At 40.0% G+C, this 11,991-nt stretch overlaps 1 pseudogene; it reads right to left on the bottom strand.

The window, feature by feature from the left end:
- The window catches only part of LOC102029940, a 17,348-nt pseudogene extending 5,786 nt beyond the window's left edge, over positions 1 to 11,562 (bottom strand).
- Between the last annotated feature and the right edge of the window lie 429 nt (positions 11,563 to 11,991).

The following is an 11,991-nucleotide window of genomic DNA, read 5'->3' on the forward strand; positions in this document are numbered from 1 at the left end:
TTCCTTCCTGTACTTCACACTGAGCTGCATCCCAGTCTTTTATTTTTTATTTTGAGGCAAGGTCTTGCAAAATCACTTAGTTGCCCAGGTTGGGTTTGAACTTGCAGTAATACTGCCTCAGCCTTCCAGAGTGCTGGGATGACAGATGTGTGTTACTGTGCCCGTCTTCATCTCACATTTAAATGTCCCTTCTTCCATGGCAAGAACGCAGCCCCAGCTCTCCTGTACATTTATTCACATCCTCATTCCTCCACTGTGCAGAAAACACTTTCAAGATTGGCATACCCACACCACTATGAAAATAGGTGTAAAGTCTTTACTATTAGTTTGCCAGGGTTTCCACTCTTTATAGAGTGTCTACAGTCAATGTGCTTTGTTCAAAAGTTACTTAGATTAGCTCTTATTTCTTTTCTTCTACCTGGTTTTCACTTTGGGTTTGTTAATTCTTTTCTCCTGACTAGTGCTTTCAAGTTTAGTGTTTTGTTCTTCTCACCCCGGTTGATTTGATTTGATGTTTAGTTCTGTGTAATCTGAATGAGCTTCCAAAGTCAAAGCTCCATAAAAAAGTATACACATGTTTATTTGTGTGAAAAAAAAACATAGGAATGAAAAATCAGAAAAAAATTGATATTTCCAGAGAGTCAAGGAGGAGACAGTGGAAAGGTTTGGACAAAGGGACATTTTTCTGTGTGTACATTTTTGATAATTTTTTCTGTACTGGGGATTGAACCTAGGTCCTTTGCACTGAGCTATACCTCCAAGCCATTTTTTAAAAAAACTCACTAAGTTGGTTGCTCAGGCTAGGCTTGAATTTGTAATCCTGTCTCAGCCTTGCAGAGTGCCAGGATTATAGGTGTGTGCCACCATGTGCGGCTTTTTAGGGGTAAGTATTGAACAAACATATGGACTGTTTTCCCTTCCTTTGTTTATTCTTTCAGAAAAATAGGCAAACATGCCTATATTTTTCTATCTCCCTTTTATACAGAATGTAACATAGTTTATGTATCTATATATGTATATGCATGTTGCACCTTACCTTTCTCTCTGAAGAGCATAATGTAGAAATCATTATTTAGTTCATAAAGTTCTTTCTCATTCTTTTTTTTACAGTAGCATGCTACTTCATTATAGGTATGTAACATAGTTCATATTTTTCTAAAAAATTTCCTGTATTTGCAAATTTCCAGTATTATGCTAGAATGACTAAACTTGCATGAGTGTTTATCATTAGCAGTGATGGATTTTTAGGGTAATTTTTTAGAAGTAAGAATGCGAAGTCAGGGTAAGTGAGTAAATAGTTTTGTCTGCATGGCCAAGTTTTTCTTCATAGGAGCTGCGCAGTGCACATTCCCACAAGCAGTGTATGCGCACACGCATTTCCAGGTTGCCCGCAGAGTCAAGATTGTCAAGATACCAAATTGCTGCCCATCTGATGGGTGAGAAATAGTAACTTAGTGAAGTCTCAGTTTACGTTTCTCTAGTTGCATATGGAGTTAAGCACTTGTCATAGATTTCAGAGACTTTTTATGTCTGGGTGGTGAACTGTCTTTGCTCACCTACCTCTAGGATTCTTTTGTCGTTTATAAGGGTGTATTAGCTGCTTAACTGTGGTATATGTTGCGAATATATTCTTCCAGTTTCATATTTGCTTTCTGATTTTGCTTTTGGTATTTTTGCGGTGCCAACTTTTAAAAAGCTATAGTCAAGGTATCAACTTCTATTTGACTTAATTTGGATTTTGATTCATAATTACTTTAGTTATAGTTGAATTGTAGAATAATTCACATATTTTCTTTTAGTGCTATAGGTAGCATAGTTTTAATGTTTTACACTTAGGTCTCTAAGTTTATTTGGAGTTTACTTTTGTGTGTGATGTGATGAATGACTCTAATTTTATCTTTTCCAAATGCTAGTCCCCTGTACAAGCATTAGGTATTGGAAGATGGTCCTTGCATGATTTGAGATACAGTCTTGTGTCCTTGCGTGATTTGAGATACAGTCTCTATCACACACTGTGTTTCCCCATGTAGCTGGATTTATTTCTGGATTTTGCACTCTATTTCATTGGTTTATTTTTGTGCCATTACTATACTACCTTAATTACGGAGGCTTTATAAAATTTAAAAATATCTGGTAGGTCTAATTCCCTCCTTGTATCTTTTCCTTTTCTGAATTTTACTAACACTCTTGTGTGTTAATTTTTTCTGACGAACCTTAGTATCTACTTGCTTATAAGGGATCATATTAAGCTTATAAATTAATTGAGGGAGAAGTACAGTAATATCTTAATGATGATGAGACACCCTGACCATGAACTAGTGGTGTCTTTCTATTGATTTAAGTCTAATTTTGTATTTTTTAGGGATATGTTACTTTTTTTTCTCCATATAAGTTGTCAACATTTCTTGTTAGATTTATTTCTAGGAATTTAATCTCCCATTGGCATGGTATATGGGAATCTCTCTTATTACAACTTATTAGTTATTGTTTGTGCCTCTAGAGGCTGAGTTTTGGTGTTCATTTTATACCCTACTATCCCGCTAAGTTATTTTATTGGTTTAGCTCAGTGGCTGTCATTATATAATCTGGGTACCCTTTAGAGGTTTCTGAGATCCATTTAGTGGATTCATAAGGTCAAAACTATTTCCACAATGATAAGATATGATTCACCCTTTAACTTTCATTCTTAACTGAGTGTACAGTGGAATTTTCCAGAGGCTGAAAATACCCTAATAAAACTATCATGTGTACTATCAGAACAGATTGAACGCAGATGCAGGTATGAAAAGCCTACTGTCTTCTATAAGCCTTGACAGTAAAGAGATATATGGAAATGTAAAATGATGTCATTCTTGTTGCTGAAATTTTTTATTTATTATTATTTAAAAACATGCCATTTATGTTCACACATTTATTATTACTTGTAAATTAAACATTTGAAATGTTTTTCAGTTTGAGATTCAAATCCAGTAAATATCAGTAGGTACAAACCAGATAAACAAGAACCCTTTGAGGTCCTCAGTAATTTTTGAGTGTAAAGGGGTTTGGAGTATAAAGAAATTTGAAAAGCTATTGAAGTTATGAGTTTTATCACTTATTTTATAGGGTTTTTTCCTAGATGCACCAACATATCCTCTGCAGCAGAGTTCGTTTTGCTTATTTTCTAATTCTCAAGCCTCTCCTTGGTTCTGTTGCTTGACTGCACCGGCTAATACTTCCAGCACAGCACTGGTTCCTGGAAGTGGGTGTGTGTGCTTCCTTCCTCTAGTGGGAACGCTTCAGGAGTTTCCCCAGTAAGTGAGAGGCAGGCTTCGGTGTGTATGTTATGCTTCATTTACTGTATTTTCATGGTGTTTAGGATTATCTGTATTTTGGATCTCTTGGTTGCCATTGTATCTACACCTTTTATAGCCTTTCATCACCCCTCTCTTGCTCAGTCTTTACTATATCCTCTGTCAGTTTTATACAGTATCCTTTGACTCTCACTTATTATCAAATAACAACCAAGAAGTTACCTGGTGTTTTATTTTTCCCTCTTCCCTACTTTTTGCTATCATTTTTAAGGTTACATTCTTTCCACTCTGTCAGAGAAAGTCATGGTCGAGGAATCAGAAGATTGTTTTCGTCTCAGTTCTGTCATTAATGCATTAAATGCTCACTGTCAGTCCTTTTGCTGGCCCTCATTCAGTTATTGTTTGGTTGGATGAAGGGTAGATATGAAACCTTGACTTGTGTCTCTCTCCTTGAGCTTCTTCTTTTTTTTTTTTTGGTTTTGGTTTTGGTTTTTCTCCGGTACCGGGAACCAAACTCACAACCTTGCGCTTGCCAGGCAGGCGCTTTGCTGCTGAGCTAAATCCCCAGCCCCTCCTTGAGCTTCTTAAGAGTGTGCCCCCTTTTGGTCAGTTCTATCTGTGGTTCCCAAGAACTTTGATGTCAGTCTGAATTTCTAATCTGAATAAGAATTGATCTTGTTTGCCTGAAAGTCCTGATAATTTTTTGTTATTAAAGTCTAGTAGTTTTATTAGGGTCTTTCTCAGACTTGATAATTCCAGATCAATTTTCCAAGAAACACAGTAGGCCTTTTCAATACACTGATTTAGGATTCATTTCTGGAAAGTTTCCTTAGATTGTATTTCCAAGTATTAATTCTTTACCTTTGTTCTGTTTTACTGCTTTAATGACTCCAATTGTACATAAGTTAGACCTTTGCCTTCTGTTTCAATCAACCTTCCTTCCTACCTTCCTTCCTCCCTCCCTCCCTCCCTCCCTTCCTTCCTTCCTTCCTTTCTTCCTTCCTTCCTTCCTTCCTTCCTTCATTCCTTCCTTTGTTCCATTTCTCACAATACTGGAAATTGAATCCAGTTGTCTTCAGATTGAGTCCAGTCCTCAGCCTTTTAATTTTTTAAAAAAATTTTTCTGTATTTTGCGCAAACTGGCTGGACTCTGGCTCAGCCCTGGCTGGGCTCAAACTTGTAATCCTCTTGCTTCAGCCTCCCAGAGTGCTGGGATTCCAGTCATGTACCACCATGTCCACCTACTACTCAACCTTTTAAATTATTTTTCAGTCATTTTTATTCTGTTTTTGTTTACTACTTTTATTGATCTCTCATTAAATTTTCATTTGAACTTATTCTCTCTTGCACATATTGTAATTTATTAATTTCTGAGATAGTTTTGACTTTTTCTTCAATTTATTTCCTAATATTGATCAACTTTTATTGTATTTCTTCCCAATTTTTTTAAGTTCTTTTCTATTAGTTTTTATATCCTCTAGTTTTAAAAAAAAAAAAATCTTCAAGTGTTTGTATTATGATGTACAATTCAATTTGGAATATTATGCTTCTTCTGCTTCATGGTTGATTTCTAGGGGAAGAGAATTTTCACCAGGTGAAAGGTTCAATTCATATTTTATCTTTATTTCTTATTGTGGCTAAGAATGCAGTTAGGCTGAGTTGCCCGCCTTCCTAGGCGTTTAGTAGAGTGTACCTGTTTCAAGAGCGCCCTCTTCTGTCAGTACAGTGAGGTGCAGTTTATTAGGTGGAGAGTAGTGGTGGGGGGTCATGAAATTTTTTCTGCAGGATTTTTAACTTCTTATTTTTCTTTACTGCTAAAAGGCAGTAAAGGGCAACAACTTCTCTTGATTTATTTTCTTTTCCTCCTCCCAGAAGCAATGCTTCTCTGACAGGGCCACTTCTGACCCATACTCACTTCCAGGTACCTTCCCTGTAGGGAATACTCTGCGAACAACTTTATCAGACTTCTATTCATTATTTTGCATTTTGTGTTGGATTTTTCCTTTGTGGGGTGATGCTGTCTGTGCTTCTTCTATGTGCTCCATTCCCTTCTCCTTTTCCCCACAGACTTTCGTGAGACTCCCCTTTCCTGCCCCCCACAAGCACAGGCTTGCAGCAGTGCTAGATACTTTGTTGGAATTTGGTACTTACTTTTCTACTTACATACAATTTAAAATTTATAGTTTTATCTGGCTCCTAGTAACGCTGGAGGCATGGGTCATGTGTAGAGTTTTTCCGCCCTTGTTGATCTTAGTTTTATTTTGTTTTCAGGATGTGAGGAGAGGTTTGAATTTAGGAGGCCACCATGACCTTCCAGATTTAGCACTGCTTAAGCAGGGAAAACATTGGTTTTTTCAAAGGAAAGTTTATCATTTCCACAAATGCTTTTCAAATTACTTGGATTAATATATTTGGTGCTTATGAGACCACTAAGTATGTTAATCATGTTTTCATTTATTATCCCCAGTGGGAGAAAGGGCTACCTATGGAAATTTTAGTAACATTTTATACCGGAGAGGATGTAGACTTCTCTTGGGGGAAAAGAGCCCCTGTGGACAGGGGCTGCTCCTCCTGTGACATTTATCCTGCTAAAGCCACTTTCATTTTAATGTTGGAATTTTTGTACTAGGCCTTATATTTTAAGAACCCATGCATGCATTGTCTTTGCTGGTTATTACCATATTGTTAAGTATTTGGTAATTTTTTAAGTATTAGAGAATTCTCTGAGCTCTTATGTTTTTCTCTGGACAGAAATGACTTCAGGTTGAGCTGCTTTCTGTTTTTACCTGTGTAGGTGAGAAGAGCCCTGGTTCTCACATATAGCTGCTAACAAGGGCCTCACAAAGTCAGGAGATTGTCTTCCTAATGAGGTGACCACATCTGGATTGCTTTTTGGAGCTGCTTATCTGGGGTCTTCATTAGTGGTTTCTTAGGGGTTTCATTACTAATTTTCTAATAAGTGTTTTTATCCTAAAAGAATCTTCATAAAAACTGACAGCAGTGTAGGCAAAGGTTTCTTGAATGAAACACAAAAACTGTTAACCATACAGGAAAGCCTAATTTATAAATTAGACCATATTAAACTTCCAAACTTCTCTTCTTCAAAAGATATCATTAAGAAAATGACTAAGTAAGCTACAGAATGGAAGGCACGTGTAAAACCTATATCTATAAATGACTTGTATCCAGAATATATAAATAACACCTAAAAGTGACAACAAGACAACCCATCATAAACATGTACAAAAGACGTGAAAATTTATTTCATAAAAGGATATGCAAATAGTAAAAAAATATGTGGAAGGGTTTTCAGCTTTATTAGTCATCAAGTAAATGCAGATTAAAGCCGCTATGAGATAGAGTACATTTCCGCAAGAATGACTGACCTGAAACAGACTGACCAGCGCAGAAAATATGCAGGTGTTGGCATGGATGTTGATTACCAGAAATCTCATAATTGCATAACTGTTTGTCAGCATCTACCAATGTTAAACATATGCCTTCTTCTGACCGAGTCATTCTGTTCGAGGTGTCTACCCCACAGAAATGCATGCATGCCTAGGAACATCAAAAGACATTTGTTAGAATGTCTGTAACAACAGCGTTTGGGATAGCGACAAACCAGAAACCATCCAAATTTCTATCTGGAGCAAAACAGATCAATGAATTATGGTCTAACTTCACACGCAGAATATTATACTACAGAGAGAAGAACAGTGTATAATAATATGCAACAATATGGAATGAATCTCATACACATAAAGTTAAAAATGCCTTTCACACCCCTGCAAAGAAAAACCACTGACAGGAATAGGCTGAGCAAAGCCCCAAAATGGATGGGAGGTATACATGGGACTTTGTGTCAGTAACCAGACCCTCAATATTCAGGACAGGTGGGCATAGACAGCTCGTGCTCCTTGTTCCTGGCTCCATCCCACTGAGCGGGGAGAGCAGGGTCACCTAGTCAGCCTCTGAGCCATGCTACAAAGGCTAACTGCAGGAAAAAGTTTCGACCTGGTCCAAACTAAACACAAAGACAGGATCTTCTCACCCTCAGAAGTTCTAGTCTTAAGAATTCCTTTGTTTTTCATTAAATTTTAATTACCCAGGCAACATAAAGATATAATTTCTTCGTAAGTGCGAAATACGTGAACAATGTCTTAGAGCTCCTTTAAGGTACTGCGGGTTGGGGAGTGTGTGAGACTGTTTGAGGTGAGGTTGGCTATGACTTGGTGATGCCTGAAGCTGTGCAATAGGCACCTGGGACCTTAAACATTTTCCAGAATGAAAAGTAAGGCTGAAGTCACTAGAGACCCTGAGCCTCGGGTAGCAGGGGTTTCCCACCCTTCCTCTCACTCCTGTGAACCTGTGCTATCAGTTCAGGTTTGGCCTTCCTCGGAGACAGCGATGATTAGAAGAGGGCTGATTACAGGACAATATGGAAGTGTGGGCAGGGCTGACCTGGGAGCATAGTGTGGCCCTGCAGAGCTTGCTGCTCAGGGAGACTTTCTCACCTTTGAGCTCAAAATGCCATCCCTGGCAGAGACTGGACGCTTGAAGAGGAGCTTTGGCCCAGGGAGGTGACCAGTTTCCAGATCCTATGTAGGGACTAGGAGAATTCTTCTACTCTCAGGCTCTTTCTTCCTTTGATTTCTAGCTGGTGCTCCCTACTGGCTGGAAGACAGAGAGCTCACTGATTTCTTTTCCACCAGGATCAGCCATGCAAGACACAGAGCCGGATCCTGAGGGCAGGGAGGAGGGGGTCTGAGGGCTCTGCGCGTTTCCATATAGACTGATGAGTCCAGAGATGGCGTGGGGTTTTGTTTTCATTGCAGTGGCAATGTCCTGATGTACACAGTCTGCACTCCCACTCCTTGGTGCCCAAGCTGGCACATCAAGACCAACCTCATTCCTTTTTCATGGCTGGTGCATTTCACAGCGTGGCCATGCTGTGGTTTCTTTCAGCGTTCCCTCTTACCGAGAACTTCCGTTGCTTCCCACTTGAGAACATACTGTCTTCACTCTGCGAGCTCTATTAGCATCTTGAGAAATCTGAGAACTTGCTACATGCCATATATCTTTTGCTCCCATGGAGTCATACTTGGTTGTATATGTACTTTAACTGTTCAGATAACCGAGATGTGGCAGCTGGTACCGGTGGGAAGGAAGACAGGTAGGAAAGGCAGTGAAGACTGACTCAGGCATTGGAAGGGCTGGGTTTGAGTTCCAGCTTTGTCACTGCTTTGCTGTGTGGTGTTGGGTGAGTTGTTCAAGATCTCTGAGCTTCATTTTTCTTCTCTGCAAATGGCAGATGATACTCGTACCTGCTGTACCTTCCCTAAAGGGTTGCCGTGAGGGTATCTGCGAGGAGGATAAGAATGAGCCCTATGAAGGATGCAGATCCTCTGCTCTGCCTTCTCATGGAGACGAATGGAAGGCTTTGTCGGAGGTAGTTGATTGGGTCCCCTCTCAGTGTGCAGGGCTGTGCTCCCCCCTGCAGCTATGACAGTGACAGCGTCTCCAAGAAGAGTGAGGTCTCCCTGCACCGTCACCCAGTTCCCTGGCCCACAGCCAGCCTGAGACTCAGTTTCTCTCCACCTAGGGCTGCCCCAGATGGGGGACAGTCTGAGCAGTCTTTCCCATGCAGCTAATTTTTTTCTCATTTGGAGTTTATTAAAATGTTAGCAGTACAAATTATCCAGGTTGCAGATTATCAGAAGATCAACCCAATGAAGTCTACATTCAAAACCAAAAAGACAGACATAAAATAACCCCCAAACAATGAAATCAAATCAACACAAAGAATATTCACCAGAAAGTCTCTAAAACTTAAGCTTTGAGACAGGAGGGAAATAAATGTACAGAACTCACACATCCTCTTCTTTCTTCATCTGTTTCAGGGCTTGATTCATGATCAAACTGTTTGTTTTTCTCAGGTACAGGCTCATTTTCTTGAGCCTTTGATTTTTGGTTTTCATTTTCCACTGAAGATCTGGTCTTCTCGGCCTCCCTCTGTTTCCGTGTGGAGGACTTTAATTCACTGCCTTGGCTGCTTGGTTTTATTCTTGAGAATGGACTTTGATCTACATCACCGCCTTTCCTACTTGAACTATCCTGATCACGACTTTTAGAGTACATTCTTTTCTCGCCCTCAGAATTTTCTTTGCTGTCATGAGCTGTTACTTTCTTGGTTTCTATGTTTTTTCTTATTTCTGCTTTGACTTTCTTTTCTCTCTGAGCTCCTTGTATCTTTTTTTTTTTTTTTTTTTTTTTGGTTTTTCTCTGGTACCGGGAACCGAACTCACGACCTTGCGCTTGCCAGGCAGGCGCTTTTGCCGCTGAGCTAAATCCCCAGCCCCGCTCCTTGTATCTTAACTTCTCGATCTTCCTGGTGTTCCTCTTCTCTCTCAGCTTGGTGACCTTCCCCTTCTCCTGTGATTTCTGTCACGGCTTCTGGGTTACCTTCTTCTGCTCCTGTGCCTACTTCTGCTTCGTTCCCTTGTTCTACTGTTGTAACTGTGTTTACCTTTAGTTATATCATGTTCTCTACTCTGGACCGTGCATGTCTGTCCTTTTCTTTTACTATGATCCTGCTCATCACTTTTGATTCTTTCTACTTAGACTTCTCTTTACTCCTAATCCTTTCTTGGTCTTTTCCTTTATAATCAGTTGCTTTTCTTTTTCTTTAATATTCTCTCATGATTCTTTTCTTTACTCCTTGACCTCAACCTCTTTTCTTTGTGTCTGTTATGTTTTGAATCTCTCTCCTTACTGTTTGGTTTCTCTTTGCTCTAACTCCTACTTTTAGATTTGGACCTTTTTTCACTTTGTTTTTAATGATATTTATTTTCTTTTTCTGAAATTCTTCCCATTTCTCTGGCTTTGCTGTCAGATTTATGGTGTTTAACTTTCTTTTCCTTCTCATTTTTTTTTGCTTGGGCTTTGTGGCACATGCCTGTCATCAGTTATTTTTCTCTCTTTTACTCTAACTGGGCTCCTTTGATTTTTCTTTCATTTCATTCAGTTCACTCATCCCTTATGACCCATCTTTCACTGCTTGATACCGTCATTTGTTGAGCTCTCTGAGTCTCTTGCCTCTGATGTAAAGGAGTCTCAGTATGTCTGAAATAATGACTTGATCTGGATCTGGAAGTTCAGTAACACTTCAGTCCTCTTCCTTTAATTTTCCCACCCAACCTAGTAACTAAGAGGTGTCTCTGGCATGAAGCAGGCGGGCGTCAGGCACATTACACTCTCGTTCTGTTTTTCTGTTCCTTGTTGCCAGCTGCAGGAGGACCTATCCTCATGAGGAATCTATTTCCTGGTATAGGAGGGATCTCTTCTGTTTTGTTTTTTTTTTTTTTTTTTTTTGGTTTTTCTCCGGTACCGGGAACCGAACTCATGACCTTGTGCTTGCCAGGCAGGCGCTTTTGCCGCTGAGCTAAATCCCCAGCCCCGAGGGATCTCTTCTGGATGGACAGTAGACTGGGATTGTGCTTCAGGATCTTCAACCTCACTTTCACGAGATGTGCTTTTCTTTCTTGTGTTTTTGGGAAATTTTCCTATGTTTCTTTCTTTCTGTTTTTCCTTCTTTTTGTTTTCTCTTTAGAAGCACTTTCAGAATCAGAAGTATCTGAAGAGGTCTGAGAATAACTTGAGCTATCTCAATCACTGGATGAGGAGGAGGAGGAAGAGGATGTATGCCTTGTCTTTTCTTCTTTTGTAACTTTAGATTTGGGATCAGCTCTCCACAGCTGAGTATCTGTACGTCAGCAAATGGTTTACAGTTGTGTCTGTTTTCTGTCTTCCTCACAACTTCTTGACCGGATATCATTTGTCTAAAGACAACATGGTGCCCATCTAGACGAGGAGTTGGTTTTGTTGTGGTGAAGACCTGTGAACCATTTGTATCTTTCCCTCTGTTGGCCACTGACTAAAGAAATTCTTTGTTGTGTTTAACAGTGAAACTCTCCTCTTCAAAAAATCCTCCATAAATAGCTTCTCCTGCTTGTCCATTTCCTTCACTGAAGTCACAACCCTGAACCATAAAATCCTTCACAACTCTGAAAAAGACAACTCTTATAATGTAATGGCTTCTGAGTTGCTTTCCCTATCCCCTTTTCTCCTGTACAAAGACAACAAAAGCTCTCGCATGTTTTGGGGCACATATCAGAAAACAATTCAAAGAGTACTCTTCTAGCTGTTCGATTAATGGTGATATATAAAAAGAAAAAAGCCAACATCGAGGATGCTGAACCTTTATTCCCATGGTTCCAATACTTCAATCTTTAAATTGGAAAAAAACCCCCCAAGGATAATTGAGCCAAGCCAATCTTTCTACTCGATTCTGAAGCATCAAAAATAGGCCTAGCTCTCTGGAGTTCAGGCTGCCATCTGCTGCCATGTTGCAGCTGGTGGCTGCAGGGAGCCAGGTTCCCCGCGTGGGGAGGGCAGGGCCTGGTGGATGAAGGGCTGTTTCTGGGCCCAGGAGGCTGGGCTGGAAATCACCTACATAGTTCCTCGGGCCTCAGGACCCCACTCTGGGCCCAAGCAGTCTGTATACCTTGAAGAAAAGGCAGTCAAGCCAGCCCAGATTGTCCCTAGGCTCTTCCTGCTCTCTTACGGGACTCCCACGAGGCTAATTTGCTGTGGGATTTCCATGCCTTTTTCTTGGAGGGCAGAGTAGCTTCCAGGAGTG

Source organism: Chinchilla lanigera, unplaced genomic scaffold, assembly GCF_000276665.1.
Source record: "Chinchilla lanigera isolate Chin_1 unplaced genomic scaffold, ChiLan1.0 scaffold00007, whole genome shotgun sequence".
Classification (NCBI taxonomy): domain Eukaryota; kingdom Metazoa; phylum Chordata; class Mammalia; order Rodentia; family Chinchillidae; genus Chinchilla; species Chinchilla lanigera.